Below are 18,310 nucleotides of genomic sequence, written 5' to 3'. Positions count from 1 at the left end.
GAAGTGATGTGAAGGGTAAACAAAGATGAGGCTGCAGTGCTTGGTAAGAAATGTACGCATTATGCTGCCCATGCAATTCTAACCCCTCTGTACAGTATGTTCACAAATAAAATAAAATAAAATTAAAAAAAAAAGAATGAAACCTGGTATTGTTCTCTGGTAGAGAAATAACTCGGAGATTAGAACATTTTTCTTTTAATATGTTGCCTGTTCCTACATCTAAAATGAGGAAGTATGTTAATACATAATACATGTTATAATCTATTTAATATATTTATACAATGTATAATATATTCTATATTATAATATATATTATATATAATAACTGAGTATTATATATTAATAAGGAAAAATACAACAAAAGTATCTATGTCCACACTTTCCCAGCCATGATTAGGTTCAGTAGAGTTAGGTGCATTACATCTCAACAGGAAAGTTCTATTGAAGTTTTGATGACCTTGAGCTAGATAAGGAGAATTTCTGTAAAAACAGCCTCTCTTCAATCATGAGAAAAGATAAGTTTGGAAGTTTTTTTGTTTTATTTTTTTGTTTTTATTTAGACCAGACAAGGAGCCTGAACTCTGGGCCTGAGTACTCTCTGTCACCTCTTCAATTCAAGGCTAGTTCCCTACCACTCAAGCCATAACAGCACTTCTGGCTTTTTTTGGCTTATGTGGCACTGAAGAATCGAACCCTAGGCATTGTCCCTGAGCTCAAGGCTCGTGCTCTACCACTTAAACCACAGCACCACTTCTGGCTTTTTCTGCCTGGGATTGCTTTGAATCATAATACTCAGATCTCAGCCTCCCGGGTAGCTAGGATTACAGTTGTGAGCCACCAGCGCCCAGCAAGTCCCTCTCTTTTAGATATTATTCTAAAAGCCTCTTATCCAAGGTCACTCCTAAGATAATAAATGGACATATGCCAATAGTTCCTTCATACTCTTATCTCCTGTTATGGCTATTGTGTGTCTTTTCATTGTATTCTGAACCTACTTCACAGTTCTCTTCCTAATCCATGATTCTAGATGTATTACTAATAATTACCTAAATTTTGTGGCTATAAACCCTAAATTACTCAACTATTAATTTCATTTAATTTTTTTCAGTATGATCGTGGTTCTGTACAAATCTGAGATTATATTAACCTCTTGCATCTACCTCTTGGCATGAGCAGAGCCTGGGCCTAATCTACTTTAAATGCAAGAGGTTAGCCAAAGAACAGCCTACAGTATTCCTGCCTAGGAGTCAGTACAGGTAGTTGAGTGCCTGAAAGAAGCAATGCATTCCTGACATGAGAAGGGGTGAGAGAGACAACAGCCTATAGAGCAAACTGGCAGTCACAACATTTAACAACTTCTCCTTTGGGGAAACTGACTTCCTGCAAAATGGCAATGAGATAACATTAATTTTCTTATATGAAGGAAGTTGTCATGTCTCACTACATAACTCCCTTGTAATCAAAGAGAGGGTCATCCTTTTGTTTCCACCTTAGGCCCAGTCTCAGTTTATGTCAGACTTTGCTCAGACTCTATTCCTACTAGAAGGTCCCTGATGAGGAGGAAAGTGTGATCTCTTGGCTTCTGACTGGCCCTTTGGGACCTGAGGCCACTTTTAGTTTTCAACCTGTTCCTTCTGACAATGGGAAAGCTCATTCTCTTCATTGTGCCCTAGTATCGAATCTCTTCAAAGAATGTCAAGGAATGACAGATTCTGTCTGAGTGAGTGAGTTTCTCCATTTCCAAAGAGGTCAATTAATATCTGATTCTGAGACCCAGGTGAAAGTCCTTTACCAGATCCTCCAAGCTGGAGTGGATGTTAGCTCAGACTCCAAGCCATCCTCATATTTCTCTAGCTCTTTCTCATGAACCAAAAGGTTACAGGAGTTTAGTTCAGAAACAAGGAGAAATGAGAGAAGCAGAAGAACCATTGGCAGGGTGAGGAATTTAGAGATTTTGGGTGAAAAATAGGGCTCAGAAAATCTAGAATCAAGGGGCTGGGAAGGTTGCTCAGTGGTAGAGAGCTTGCCTTGCATGCCTGAGGCCCTGGGTTCGATTCCTCAGCACCACATAAGCAAAAAGAAAAAAGCTGGAAGTGGCGCTGTGGCTCAAGTGGTAGAGCGCTAGCTTTGAGCTGAAAAGCTGAGGGACAGTGCCCAGGCCAGAGTTCAGGCCCCAGGACCGGACACCCCTCCCCCCAAAAAAGAAAATCTAAGATCACTCACATCATTAGGGAATCACATCATAAGATTAGGGAATAAATGTAATAAATTACTACCGAAATTACTAATTCCACTACTCTACATTACAAGTGTTCTGTCAAAAGTTAGCTGTCCTAGCTCTATTTTGATCAGGAAAACAGAGCACATGCTTTCCTAACAAAGTTCTACTGAGTATCTTTATCCATACCCCAGGTTGTTCTTACTCTCTACTTCTCTGTTACTTTCCTTTGCTGCATGCAATCAATGACACTTGAATGTGTTATCATCTTCTAATCCATTTGCTATAAAGGAAAACAAATTATGGGGAAACGTATATCTATGGTACATTTTCTTCTATGGCATATTTATTTGATGTTATTAAGTATTATTTTAATAGTTTCATTGTTAATACTTGAGAAAAATATTTTACTATTACCAGTAATTAGTTGCACATTTTTTTGGTATTTTTCCATGTCTGTGTATTTTTTAAGCTTCTAACATCGTCTTTTCCCCCAACAGTTGCCTTCTTAAAATTGCTTCAAATTATAAACTATATATGATGGTCCTCTATGTGTTCATTGATATATTTAAATTTTGATCTAATATCTGCATATTATAGGAAATCTCAACCTATTGTAATTGGTCTGAAAATCAATATGGATGTTCCTCATTAAAGCAAAAACACAATGCCACAAAATTTAGTGAAAGTAGGATTAGGTATATATTCAAAATATTTAGCAATGATACAGTAGAAACATTCACTTCTCATATACCAGAACATGTTTATAGCTATGAATAGCACATTTTCTTCATTCCCTCTTTCTGGTGCATCTAGGTTGATTACACAGCTTGGTTGCTATAGAATATTGCTGCCATGAACATGTATGTTCATGTTGATTTATATTCTTTCAATATGTATCCAATTGCAATAAACGTCATCAACATATCTGTCTTTTTGGTATTGTGTAAACTTCCATTAAGATATCCCTATGGGTTGCACTAGTTTACAATGCCACAAAACCAAATATAGTTCCTGATTTATTTACCTCTCCAGCAGTTTATTTATTTGAGTGGTGGTAGCTATTCTGGTGTGTAAGATAGGATCTCAGTGACTTTCCTCTTTATTTTCCTTCGTATTTGCTATGTGGATATGAATCTCAAAAATTTCATTTATTTATTAAATACTTACATTTATACTTCATTCCTGATTAGTGTCTTTCTTTTTCTTTGGTATTTGATCAATTTTTAAGATTTATAACATTTGATTTTTTCCCATTACAAATACTCATTTCAGTTAGTAAAATGATTTTTTTTCATTACAGTGGTGCACAATTAACTAAAAACAACAGATTGTACATTTATAACACTGGATGTTTTGTTTGTATTTACAGCCAGGAAATTGTTTCAATAAAGATGCTGAACTTCTTTCATTGATATACTGAAAGTATAGTATCTCATATTGGCCTAAACTAATCTCAGAATTAACAGTCAGAGCCTGGGCCACCACAGTCTGGCCTAAGTAAAACCACTAACAAAGTATAAACTGCATTTAAAGAGAGCAAAGAGCTTCATAAAAGATCGAAGAAAGGCATCCCCTTCATTAAGCAAATGTTGAAGTTCACAAGCATACCTTAGGAAACTGAATATCAAGAAGATCAAAGGATAAAAGTATTTAGAAGGACAACATTAGAACTCAAAATTGGGGAGGTGGGACAAACAATAGATACCAAAGCTCAATGCTGAAGGGAAGGAGAATTTTACCGCAAACCTCAGCTGTGTCTGACTCTCTCACACAACACACACAGACACACACACAGACACACACAGACACACAGGCACACACACACACAACACACACACACACACACACACACACACACACACACACACACACACACACACACACACACACACACACACACCTAGTGAGAAATCTTTGCCAAAGGACAGGCATTCTGGACTTAGACACCGAATACTCCGAAACTATCCACTGTGAGGGCCTTTACTGAAAGTACCCATAGTAAGTAGACATTTACTGAAAGTTAGAACTCAGGTTCCTGGAAAAACCGTGAAATGTCACAATAAAGTTCTGCCTATAACTCCCCTAGCAACAGCCATCAGCGGATGACAGGAAGTACCTAAAGCTACAGATTATTTTTAATTTTTAATGTTTTTTTTTTTACTTTTTTATTGTGAAAATACTGTAAAGAGGAGCTACAGTTACATGGGCAAGATAATGAGTACATTTCTTATCAAGCATTGTAACCTCCTCCTTTGTTTCCCCCTCCCATCCCTTCCCATTGTCCCCCCCGCCCCCCCATCGAATCCTGCTCCCCACTTCCCCTCACCAAAGTTGTAAAGTTCGTTTTTCTCCATAAGAACTTGTACATCTCATTGTTGCAATGGGTCCACCTGTATCCTTATTTAAACGATTTGTTTTTTTTCCCCTTCTCCTCCACAAATTATTTCTTTTTGCTTAGCCTGCACTCGCTAGCCCATAAGATTTTTATATGATTACCCAGTTAACAGAAGGGTCGGGGATCTCAACTCTGACCCACTGCAATGGTGACAGTTGTGAGTCCAGGCTCGACCTTGCAATAAATGACTCTAATGTGGTCACATGAGAACTGGCTCCATGGTGGTCTTTGGGGATCCTTATCTAAGCACAAGGCTAGTGTACACAGAGAACCCCAGGGGCAGCTGTATCTGGAAAAATGAAGCTTTTTTCCTCTTCTTTTTAGATAATCAATCATGATGTTGCAGTTGGCTCCACAGTTGCTCCACACCTGAGCAGGAGGAAGGAAAGGATGCCTTAGACTGCAGGACAGCCTTGTGTACCCCTGGATTTATGTGTAAGAAAGCAGTTTGTGATCCTCTAGGCAGGGGTAGCCAAGCTGAAATGGTGGTAAACTTTGCCTGGAGGGTGGCACCCTGTGAGCCCTGCATGCATGGTGAAGCAGCCTGGAAAGCCCTGTGAACATCTCCGGGATGGCCTCTCAGTGGCTTGGAGAAATTGACTCCTTTAGTTGCACATGGCAGGAGGCAGGAGGAGAGCAGGAATCCAGAAGATGTGAGAGGCACAGAAGCAAATGCACCTCTCCATTGAAACTCCTCGGTCATTCTAAGGAGGTTCACAACCCACAAGTAGTGGCCACTGCACAGGTCCCCAGAGGCCCTACTTGTCTGGGGAGCAGTTCCTGGTCCTGATCCAGAGCTGGAACTTCCAAAGTGGTCCTGAGCTTGGCTGGGCTGGAGCAGAGCCTACCAGCCATGCTTCCTCTGCCCTGCTGAGTATAGCATCCTAGCAGCTGCCCAGGCTACAGCACCCACAACAGGCCACCTCCTTGGGGCAGGCTGAAGCTGTGCTGACAATTCCTGCCTGGTGCCTGCTTCAAGGCAAGAGCCAGGCCTAGCCCACAGCAGAGCTGGCCCTCACTTCCAAAGGCATCGAGAGAGGCATGACAACCACAGGCCCAGCCTTGCTGCCCTCACTGCCCCTAGAGGTTACCTATAAGTCCCTGCCTTTGTTCTTGAAATTCTTCAGCCATTGGTTGTCTCATTTTTCATTTTCTGTTTGGGTGGGACTCGAGACTTCTTCCTCTCCTCACCAAGCTAACATGCCCTAGCAAAGCCACCCTAACTGCCAATCTACCATATATTATGTGATTTTTTGTTTCTCTTCTATTTTCTTCCTCCATGGTATAACCCGTTTCCACTGTATTTGAGGTCTGTGAGCTCCAACTTGCATATACAAATTTCTAATGTGGGGAGGGGAAGGGAAATAAAATGCTGAAAGAAGTACACAGTATGACCCATTGTTACAATGAGATGAACAAGACACTATGTTGAAAATGAACTTTACTAGTTGGGAATGAAAGGTGAGAGTTGGGGCGGTGGGGAGAAAAGGGATGGCAGGGAAAAACAAAAGAGGAGGTAACAATGTTCGTTAGATAATGTACTCACTAACTTACTTATGTAACTCTAATCCCTCTGTCTACCATTTTCACAATTAAAAAAACATGAAAAAAAATTATCCTGGAGTACATTAAGTTCAAATTTCCTAAATGCTCTGTAAATTAAGACCAATTTTAAGTGGGAAGTAGGTTCTCAGAAACATTTTTTTGTCAGTGTTTGTGTTGTGCATTATTACCCAAGTGTACATAAATTAACAGAAGGATAAACAATAGGAATAGGAGAAAGAGAAGTTCTATGTTTAAGTATAATGGTTCAATACACTGTAGAAGACTCTGCAAATAAGACAACTTTGAAACAATAAAGCCAAGGCCAGTATTTAGACCTATGGGAGTGACATAGAGAAAGCATTACTCCTAAATGGAACATGAAGGATGAGGCCACTCCCTTTCTTCTACTAGCTCTAAATCATGGTAGCTAATCATGCAAATTTGTAAAAACAAGAATGGAAGAATAATACTTAAGATTCGGAATCATTGTAGCATTCACATTGTAGCATTAACAAATATGTACCCTCTATCTGTTGGATATGTTTCACTTCGGTTATAGTGTCCTTTGAATTATGAGTACAGTGTCCTTTGAATTATGAAATACTATCACTTGATATAATCCAGTATATGCTTGCCTTTCTTTAGCCACTAATGATTTCCATTAGAAACCTTTATTGATACAATGTCATGAATTTTTACGTTTATCTCTTATAGGTTTTTACATCTCACATTTAGTTTGATAATCTTTTTTTATTATAAATTTTTGTATAAGGATTGAGGTAGGCCAGCCACCTGTAGGTTACTCCTGTAATCCTAGCTAGGCAGGAGTCTGAGATCTAAGGACCACGGTTTAAAGCCAGCCTGGGCAGGAAAGTCCATGAGACTCTTATCTGTAATAAACCAATAGAAATCCAGAAGTGGTGCAGTGGCTCAAGTAGTAGGGTGCTCACATTGAGCTGAAGAGCACAAAGACAGCTCCTGATCCCAGAGTTCCAGCCCCATGAGTGACAAAAAAAAAAAAAAGAAACAAAAAAAAAAGGATTGAGGTAGTAGTCTAAGATCATTCTGTAAATCCCGAAAGACAATAGTGCCAATATACCCATTTAAGATTCTATTTTTATTTCATAAAGTCATAGGATAGTTTTCAAAATCTATTGACCATACAACTGAGAATTTATTTTTAACATATCTGTTACATTCTTCTATGTGTCTGCTGTTGTAGTAGAACTATGTTGCCTCCACTACTAAACATGATAAAAAGATTCAAAGCTAGTATGCAGGGTGAAGCTACACCATTTTACAAGATTGTTCTGACTGACCTGTATTCCTTGAATTTACATAGGAGTTTATTGAGCAGGTGGACCAATATTCTACAGAGATATCTAGATGTTTGATAGTCACTCATATTTTGTACCTTCAAAAAACACAAGATCCCAGATATTATATATAGAAAAATGTCTTCAGAGTATACTTGAAACAACTAAAATTAACTCAGGAATTAGTTAAGATTTAGATAAAACTGTAGCATAACAAAGCTGAATGATAACAACTTGAGCTGTACAACAGAGGAAAGTGAGAGGGGAAAAAATGATGGACCACGTAGGAGCTTTATGTGATTGCTATTGTGTTTCAAAAACTAGAAAGACTTCAGAGTAGAGAAGGAGAAAAATAAAGTGTCCTGAGACAAGTTTCTTTTCAATCCATCTAATAGCTTGTACTAAAATCAGTGGAAATGGGAAAAATTAAAATAGAAATTAAAGCATTGTATATACATGTTGTAATAGGAATATGATAATTTTCAAAGAAATAAGAGAGAGAATAGTTAAACTCTAAAGGGAGAAGGAATGAAGAGAGAAAAGAAGCAAAGTTAAACCTTTATCAATAACACACACAACAGTTTGGAAGTGGAAATATTCTAAATTACAATAAAAATTGCTAGCGTGGATAGAATATGGATGACATGTTATTATATATAATTTTGAAAAAGCATACTAGGAATGAAAGTCATGGTTTAAAACACTATTTGGATTATAACTAGACAGTATAGCTCAGTGGTAAACCATTGGCTTTGCATATGTGAAGCAACGGTGTGAACTCCCAAGCATTACAAAGTACACAGAAAGCACACACACAAACACACAAAAACCACATAAACACACACACACACACACACCACCTACACATATTTGCAATATTGATATTATCATATTAAACGGAGGAAATTATCACAAACAGTAAAAGTATGTTAATATATGAAATAATAATATTGCTCGTAGTATTTAAAAGTTTGGTAGAAAGAAAATAGTCACAATATACTTGGATTTTAATAGATTAAGTAAATTGAGAATTAATAGAAGACATGAGAACTTTTGCAAATAAGTTTTAAACAATAAACATTTGAAACATGTGTCCTTTTATTTTAACAAATGATTGATATTACTGGTGTTTTAACTCAAGATTTAGAATATGATAGCGAGGTGCTGTATATAACGCTAGGGATGGTTATATCCATAATTATTTCACTCTGAATATTTTTATTCTAAGGCCTCATAGTTTACCAGTCTCTCCCGAATTACAAACTCTATTTACACATCCCACCATAGCTGGAAAATGGATGTCACAAATCACCATGCCGAGCTCAAAGCTTTTTTTTTTTAATTCAAAGTAAACGTACTTCCAAAAAGTGACCAAGTAATGAAGCCTTTCTTAGTAAAGTATGTGCTTCTTGAAAATACTGTAAGTATTTGTTACCTGCACAAATATTTTTATACTATAAGAAAATAAATGTATTTAGATTCACTAACCATGTAAAATTAAGAAATTAATTTTTAAATAGCCACATGTTAAATATTATAAAAGCAAAATATATGTGTCTGAATAATTTACATGGGTAAAAATCATGCAAAATTAAATTAACTGATCCTAAACTTTGAAAAAAGAATTACTCTAAAGAAAGAAAAAGAAATATTTAAGCTCAAAATTTGAAATTTAGAAAATAAAATGAAGTAGGGGCTGGGAAGGTAGCTCAGTTGTAGAGCCCTTGCCTTGCAAGCATGAGGCCCTGGGTTCGATTCCTCAGCACCAAAAAAGAAAAAAGAAAAAAGCCGGAAGTGGTGATGTGGCTCAAGTGGCTCAAGCGCTAGCCTTGAGCTGAAGAGCTGAGGGACAGGGCCCAGGCCCAGACTTCAGGCCCCACAACCGGACCCCGCCCCCCCCAAAAAAAGTAAAGAAAATGAAGTATACTCTTTAGTTGAATTAATTAAGTGTAAATTCTCTGTATATCAATTTTATAATAAAAATGAACAAAAACAGCAAAAGTACCCATTGATCAATGGCAACAGCAAAAGCATCAATAGTTCTTGTTTTGAGTGTAAAAAAATATCGTTGGAATATATAACAATGTTCCTTCCCGAAGAAATGTACTCATTACCTCATTTATGTAACTGTAACCACTGAGTACATTACCATTACAATAAAATTAATTTGAAATTAAAAATAAACCAAATAATATACCAATTAAGAATTCTTAGAAGCCATTGGTGAAAAACATTGTAAAAAATTCCCTAAATATCCAAGAAATATACTTTGATGATACTATTTAAACGCTTCAACTTCAGCAGAAAAGCAAAAAGTTTAAAAACTGTTACAAAGTAAAGTAATAAATCAGAATATATTACCATTAATAATAATCATATGATGAATTTATAGTGTTAGTCAAGTATGTAAGAAATGAGGCAATTTGCCATTCATTTGCACTTAATAAGTGAAAAGAATTTTCTAGGTCTTTAAAATTATCATAAGTTTAATGAAGAAATTATTCTGTCACATCATATGATAATCAAAGCTGATATTAGAACAAAGAACAGATTTATTAAGATTTTGGATGTTAATGTATATACTTATTTTGGTTGTGGAAAATGTGGGGATTTCAACTTGGGGTATATTGTTCTTGCAGGCCGGCATCATATCTGTGGTTAATTTTAGGATAGTAGTTCCCTTTCCACAAGAACATGCACCTGATCTGTCCTTTTAGCCTTCCCATCATCAATGGCATCAGAGTTGCACACCAACTTTTCTAGCTTGCTACTTTGCCTGGCCTGGATCCTCAGTCCTTCCAATCTTAGTTTCTAGATAGCGCAGGATGATGGAAATGATCCAATTCACCCAGCTATAGATTGAGAAATAAGTCCACTAAATTTTGGCCTGGGTTCTGTCCTCAAGCCACCTAAGTAGTTAAGAGTACACATGTGATACCCTGGTGCCAAGCAGTAAGAATATTTTTAAAGCAAGTAGACATATATATATATATAACTTAGGCTTGTGAATACCTCAGGAAAAGAATAAAAGAGCAGTGAAGCAGAGAGGATAGGTAGAATTTTAACTAGCTACTCAGAGGCTGAATAAGCTTAGCTACCTACTCGGGAGTCTGAGATCTGAAGACCACTGTTCAATCATGAAAATACAAGCGATTATCTAAAAAAAAACACACAACAGAATTGTAGCAGTGGCTGAAGTAGTAGACCACTATCCTTGGGCACAAAAGGTGAGGAATAGTTCCCAGGGACTATCAAGCCTCAAGAATGATGAATGCAAGCATGAGCATATGCACATGTTCGTGTGTGTACTTGTACATGCATGCACACATATACAAACACAAATGAATATTTCAATGTGAAGTTATTTATTTTTTTACCTTGCTGTACTTTATTTCCCTGTATTAGTTCACAAATTAACAAAATCAGCTAAGGACCTATTTACATAAAATTCATCATGTTTCTCTAAAATCTACTCTCTTTTTGGAAGCCTGCATTTATTTGTCCCAAAAGTAAATTATTCAGGAAGTCAATTCATCACTCTCAAGTCTATAGTATTAGATGATTGTTTAGGTTCCTCGTAGCAATATGGTTTTTTGAAATTCTGCATCAAGCAATATATTTCTTTTACTAGAACAGAAACCTCTGTCAAACAATTAATAATAGCTTATTCTCCTCCTGGCATTCATCTGTAGTTTTATTTTCTTCATATATTTCATGATCTCTCTGTGTATGCCAAAGTCTGCGCTTAGCATGTGTATACCATTCATAGATACTGAAATTGCTTTGGAATAAATAATGTTCACCCTGACTATCTTGAAAAAGAAGCATTGGTTTCTTAGCACTTTAAGAACTTGAGGGAAAGAAACAAAAGGAAAAGTGAGGAACAACTCAACACATAGATTCAAATGAAACAAAACAACCCAAGAAAACAAAAATTAATTCAGTACTCAAGAACCTGCAGGAAATGAAAGATTTAAAAAAATCAGCTATGACAAGCTTATGAAATTCGTGACTACATGGGAGTGCAGTTGGGAGGATAGTGGCTAAAGCCCAGACTGAACAGAAAGTTCTGTACACAATGCCATGCACCTGTTATTCTAAATTCCAGGAAGAATAACATGAAGTGCACTGAGACCAAGTTCATACACAAGTAGGAAGCAAGTTTCTAGCTGAAAAATAATCAGGATAACTTAGGGCTGGGGGCATGACAAAATGGTAAGAACATCCATTTAAGGGGCACAAAACACTCAATCAAACTCTAGTATTAGGGGTAAAAAAAAGCTATGATTTAAATAATTAGAACAATTGTAATACTTGAGTATTTGAGTGGAGAAAAATCCATTAGAGAGATAGAATGAACCCATGTTCCAATCTACTTTAGTGATAATATTTTGTGGTACTTGAGACAAAACAGAGTTACCTTGCAAATGAGCATGGATGTACATTTGGGTGATGGAAATACTCTACTTACAGAGGTGTAAATTAGAATTTTTGGGTAGATTGTAGTTCTTGAACTAAGAGCCTGGGTGATGTCCTTGAGCTTTTTCTCTCAATGATACTTCTCTAATACTTTGAGCCACAGTTCCAATTCTGATTTTCTGTTGGTTGTTTTGAGATAAGAGGCTCATGGACTTTCCTGCCCAGGATGGCTTCAAACCATGATCTTAGCCTCCTGAGTAACCAGGATTCCAGGCATGAGCCGTTGACGTTTTTAATAATTCAGTAAATTGTATAGTTACAGAAGTTATAAATTATCATTGTAACCTGTGTAATATATGTGTATATATAGATCAATGCATACAGTTAGAAATACATTGACATATTTTTGCATCTACAGTAGATTTATGAAATCATCCTTCATTATAAAATAAAATGGAAACAAATTTAATAAGGAGCAAAACAAAGGGAATTTTTACACGTTACTACTTGTTGAATGGAAGATGAATTGTGAGAATCAGTTTGGGAAAACCATCTCTACTTTAACAAAATGGATAATTGCTATTAATTTCAAACAACTTTGGTGGGGGGGAGTATTGGATGAGGGGGCGGGGGGAGGCTGGGAACGGATGTGAAAGGTAAACAAAGGAGGAGGCTGCAATGCTTGATAAGAAATGTACTCCTTATCTTGCCCATGTAATTGTAACTCCTCTGTACAGTATGTTCACAAAAAAATAAAATAAAATAAAAAAGAAATAAAAAAGAAAAAAGTATAGGGAAAGGTTATATAAAGATCCATTACACTTAAATCATGATTTATTTAATGGAAATTCCCTTGTACAACTAGTTAACATAATGAAAATATAATTAAAAAGAATGGAGACATCTGATCTTAAACTGTGTTCTCTTAAACCATGAGTCAATATAATAGTTTCCTCCTCAGAAATTTTCTTTGCAGGTATTTTCCTCATAGTGACAGAAAAATGATCAATGCAATGAATATCAATACATCACATTGCACATCAGAAAGAGACACAATAAAAATCACAGTAAAAATGTTAGAATTCACCACATGATAAAATAACAGGTAGAATGTGCCAAATGCTAATTGATTATTTTTCCAAGTACTTTACCTATGGTATCTAATTTAATCCTCAGAATAATTCCATAAAGTGGAACTACTTACATTTTTAATTCTCTGATGATGATATTGAAGTCTTCAGAGTTGTAATTACTAGTACAACATTGCACACATGTAAGTGTTAGCCTGAGGTCCATCCCCGACTGTATCAATTAACCTCATTCTATTTTATGACTAAAATTCTAGGAAAAATTCCTAGAATTTTTGTGTACACTCATAATATTACATTTTATCTTTGTTAGAAAATAGGGAACTCTAATATGAAAACTTGAAGTTCAGAATCAATGTATACCTCCCTGGTGAAAGGAACTGCTAAAATATAACATTCTTGATTTCTAGGTCAAAATAGCAGAAATCATATTCTATCCCTTCACTCAACACTGCACTGCCTGGGGAGCCTAACTCTGTTTAACACTGTCTTACTGAAAGAATGACCTCCCCAATTCCTGATGGAAACAGACTGCAGGTCTTCTCGACCAATCATTTCCACATTGTAGCTCAAGTAAGTTGTTTACCATTAGAAGTATTTTGATAGTTTTTTATACCCAACATTTTGAGACAAAGGTACTACTTTAAAATGCTATTAAAGCAACACTGATATAAAAATCACCTTTGACCCCAGATAAATAATTTGCCTTTCATGTACCCAAAAATGCAGTCTGACCTATTATTAATGTTAGGAATGAGGGGATAAAAAATCATAGACAAGAAGGCCTAAGCATGAATTAAAGCCTCTCCAACTTGTGAATACAATTGGTTTAAAAAGACATTAAGGGCTGGGAAGGTGGCTCAGTGGTAGAGTGCTTGCCTTGCATGCATGAAGCCCTGGGTTCGATTCCGCAGCACCACATAAGCAAAAAGAAAAAAAACGCAAGTGGTGCTGTGGCTCAAGTGGAAGACCGCTAGCCTTGAACTGAAGAGCTGAGGGACAGCGCCCAGGCCCAGAGTTCAGGCCCCACTACCAGACTCCCCCACCCCCGAAAAAAAGATATCAATACTACTATATTTGTTCAAAATTTCTTATGATACTGAAGATTCAATTGTAAACTGTTAACACTTGAAAATAATTCATTTTCTTGGGAGTAGGAAACAAAACACAAGGTTAATCCTAATCATATTCAAAGACATTTATTTATACTACAAATTCACTCTCGTAACTACAAAGATTCTAAAAATAACTGAAGCATAGTGTAACGAAAGACATAATTTAACTTCATCATATACATTCAAAGGACTTTGCTAATAGAAAATAAATTTATACTAATAATTATCTCAGCCAATTCACTTCCATTCTTTTATTCTATATCTTTTATTTTCATAAAAACTGGCCTTTCATAAAATGATGCATAAAAAGCCTATATACCCACTTACATTTTCAGATTTTAACAATGTTTATTTCAGAAATGTCTTTAGCTGTATAGTCAATGAACTGAAATAACACTAAAATATTCAAAGGGTTTTCAGAAATTGCAAGACTCGCTCTGTGATGTTATTTATATTGGAAAGGATATTCAAAAAGCCTTATTTGTTAAAGTTGTGATAGTTACTCCCACAAAAGTACTATTAATGAAGAAACCTTTGTATGTATAATACAACTTCAAATGCATCCACAATCTGGAGGTGACACATGCTTTTTGTTTGTTTTTGCAATGTATATCTAACAAACATATCCACAATACTGATTTTCAGTAAATATGATGGGATATTCAAACCTAAAAAATACGGGGTTTATTATCTTAGTGTGAATAGATTCAAACTTACAAAGAAAGTTATTTTCAACAGAAATCCGGAAAGAGTTTATCCACCTTGAGTTTCACAGGAATAACTGGAGAGTAATAACTGTTTGGTCAAGTTGGTCAAAATTACTCTATGAGTATATCTTAAAAGTATATCCAATTTAAGAGGTCAAATACATATTTTGTACTGAGAGTCATATTACAGCAATGACTTACTACATAATTATATGTGTATTTTCTTTCCTAGCATATACTAAGAGCTTAAAGTGATCTCTTTTATCTAACTTAATGGTGTAAATGCTTTGATTATGATGATGTTATTATTTTACAAATAAAATGTACAGAAGGGTGGTTCCACTGAAATGACAGGATGGAACACTGATAAATAACAATATTGCAACATAGCTCTTTTCAGCCTCACTGTCCACATTGGCAAGCAACATTGCAACCGCACACACACACACACACACACACACACACACACACACACACACACACACACACACACACATGTGTGCACATGTACACACACATATACATGAATGCCAAATTCAGGGTTTATTGTACATAAAAGTTCAATTAAAATATTAGTGATTAGAAAAATGATAATTTGACTTATTACAAAATAATACATAATCTAATCACCACGGTTGTTACATTTTACCTGTCTCTCCACATGTGACCACTTAATTTATTTTTAGTTCATTCATTTATTCATCATTCACTAGTTTGGTGCCAATACTGGAGCTTGAACTCAAGGCTTGGCTCTGTCCCAGAATTTGTTATGTTTTTGTTTTAGTTTTCTCAATGCTAGCATTTTACTACTTATACTACAGGTCCATTTCTAGCTTTTGCTGGTTACTTTCAAACCAGAATCTAATGAACTTTTTTGTCTGGTTTCAAAGCACAGTCATCAGATTTCGTCTTTCTGATTAGGTAGGATTAAAGACCTGAACCACCCGTGTGGATCTTAATTTTTCCTGTACATATGTAATGCACATACTTAGATAGTAATTTAAAACTGAGAGCATAGAAGCAAGATGTACAGTGATGATATTGTCCTGTCAGAAATTCAAGTTAGTAATGTAAATTTCTTCTTAAGACCATACACAAAAAATACTTAAGAAGAAACCTGATGTTGTGTGTGTATATGTGCATGTGTGTGTGTGTGTGTGTGTGTTTGTGTGTGTGTGTGTGTGTGCTGTTGCAATATGTTCCACATATAAGCACTGTGCAGCGGTGTCCAGCCATTCACAGTTATTGCATGAATATCTGCCTTGAGATACCAACTCATGGGCAATGTCTAGGTGTCCACTCTAGGCTTCATGATGAAGAGGGGTATACTCATCCTCATCCCTAGTATTCATATAAGTGGCCCTTTTGGAAAGTACTCTCCACACTGTAGTAAGCTGTAAGATAAGCACTCTACCACTGAGCCACCTTCCCAGCCCAAGGATTAAGGTTCTTGCCTGTAATTTGGTCAAAGCTATGTCTCTTTACATAGGCGACTAAAAATGTATTTACTAATTTCAAGTAAATACATAAATTCTATTTCCATCTCTTTTAAAAAATAAAAAAAAATTGTTTGCTCTGTAAATTGATTAGATGCATGGATTTTGTGGCTAGCTATGTCATTTCACATATGTATCTCTTTTCCTCTTTCTCTTTCATGGTTCTCATAGACAATATGGTTGCTCCATAATTATCCTAATTTATTTTGCTTTTATATTTTTAGTTTCATCATTTCACTTTCTGCTCTGCCATTTCCCAGAACAGCACCACATAAACAGAAAAATCCAGAAGTGGTTCTGTGGCTCAAGTTGTAGAGCGCTTGCCTTGATTTGAAGAGCTAAAGGAGAGTGCCCAGGCCGAGCTCAGGCCCCACAACTAATTTAAAAAAAGAATCTAAATACTTGATAATTCTACTAACAGATCTGACTGAAATCAGTTGAATCACATTTTTCCTGTACAATGAAGGAATAGGTCCAGGCTAGGAAAGCAGCTACAGAAGGCAGGCAGAATGTATCTGTGACAAAACTTTGTGGAAAATGGAATCGAGGACTACTTACTGGTGATTCACTTGCACTTGAAGCATGAATCAGAACTATTGCTTGCTGATTCTGAACTATTGCTTTGATCATTATATTTTCCAAGAAGAAAAAGTGAAATTTAATTGATAGTAAAGGACTATTAATACATTTTGACTTCTCATTAAGCATCTTCAATAATCAAAATAACTTGAATGCAATAGACAGGCCTATTTTTAGATGAAAACAACTGTCTTTTATAAGATTATTTCTTTGTTGCTTTGTATGTCCCTCCCCCACAGTGTAACCCCCGCTTTCACTATATTTGATGTCAGTATAACATGTGGAGGAGATGGGGACAAACAAGTCGTTTAAGGATTCAGGTGGACCTGTTGCAACAATGAGAAGTACAAAATGTCATGTCAAAACCAACTTTACAATGTCAGTGTGGGGGGGGAGGGGGGTATAATTGGGTGGGGGGAGGGGGGAGGCTGGGAAGGGAGGTGAAGGGTAAACAAAGCAGGAGGCTGCAATGCTTGGTAAGAAATGTATGCATTATCCTGCCCATGTAATTGTAGCCCCTCTGTACAGTATGTTCTCAAATAAAATTAAATTAAATTTAAAAAAATAAAAATAAAAAAACATAAAAAAACAAGAATTTAGGTAGTCATACCAAGGACTTCTATTTTACTACTGCATTATACATTTTTTCTAATGTTGGATACCAACATTAGAAAGCTACTAGAAAGCTCTTAAAGCCCATATGTTGAATAGTGAGTTCTCTTACACTATAACATGATATTTCCCAAATCATTTACAAAGAAGGCATTGTTTCCTATTTTCTCATTCCTAGAATAAGCTGCACATGAAGACACCAAGGGTCCTCATGTTCAGACAAGGAACAAGATGAAAAAGTGAGGAATGGTATCAATTTCAAGAAAAAAAAATGGAGTAGGATCCAAGCAAATTTCTTACTATGGTGTGAAGACTACTTTCCAAAAAGGCCACCCAGATGAATACTAGGGATGAGGATGAGCATAGCCCTCTTCATATGGAAGCCTAGAATGGACATTTAGACATTGTCCATGAGTTGGTAGCTCAAGGCAGATATTCATGCAATAACTCTGAATGGCTGACACCCCTGCACAGTGCTTATATGTGGAATAATACCAGAGTGGCAGATACCAATCCCCAAATTAAAGGCCTCTGGTCCTCCTTGCATGTTGCTGCTGGGAATATAAATCGAAATGATACTCTGTTGAACCATTATATCAAACCAGGTTTGAAGAACAGCTTGGAAGAAATTGCATTTAATATTGCCAAAAGGAAAAGTATGTATCACTACCTCTTTGAAGTTGTGGAAGGCTGTACAAATTGTTCTCATAAGTCGTAATGGTTTGGTTAAGTTTATTAAATTTCAAAAATGCCAGTCCATCCTCTGTGGCCCTACACATTTTTTCACAATAAAAAGCAACAGCAATATCTTACTTTT

General features: G+C 36.2%; 1 long non-coding RNA gene across 1 annotated transcript in view; it reads right to left on the bottom strand.

Moving 5' to 3' along the window:
• The window catches only part of LOC138825248 (uncharacterized), a 47,716-nt gene that overhangs the window by 11,119 nt on the left and 18,287 nt on the right, over positions 1–18,310 (bottom strand). The window lies entirely within an intron of this gene.

Source organism: Dipodomys merriami, unplaced genomic scaffold, assembly GCF_024711535.1.
Source record: "Dipodomys merriami isolate MVZ:Mamm:240054 unplaced genomic scaffold, mDipMer1.0.p SCAF_1360, whole genome shotgun sequence".
Lineage (NCBI taxonomy): Eukaryota > Metazoa > Chordata > Mammalia > Rodentia > Heteromyidae > Dipodomys > Dipodomys merriami.
The sequence above is the reverse complement of the archived record's forward strand: the minus strand, read 5'-3'. Positions and strand labels throughout refer to the sequence as shown.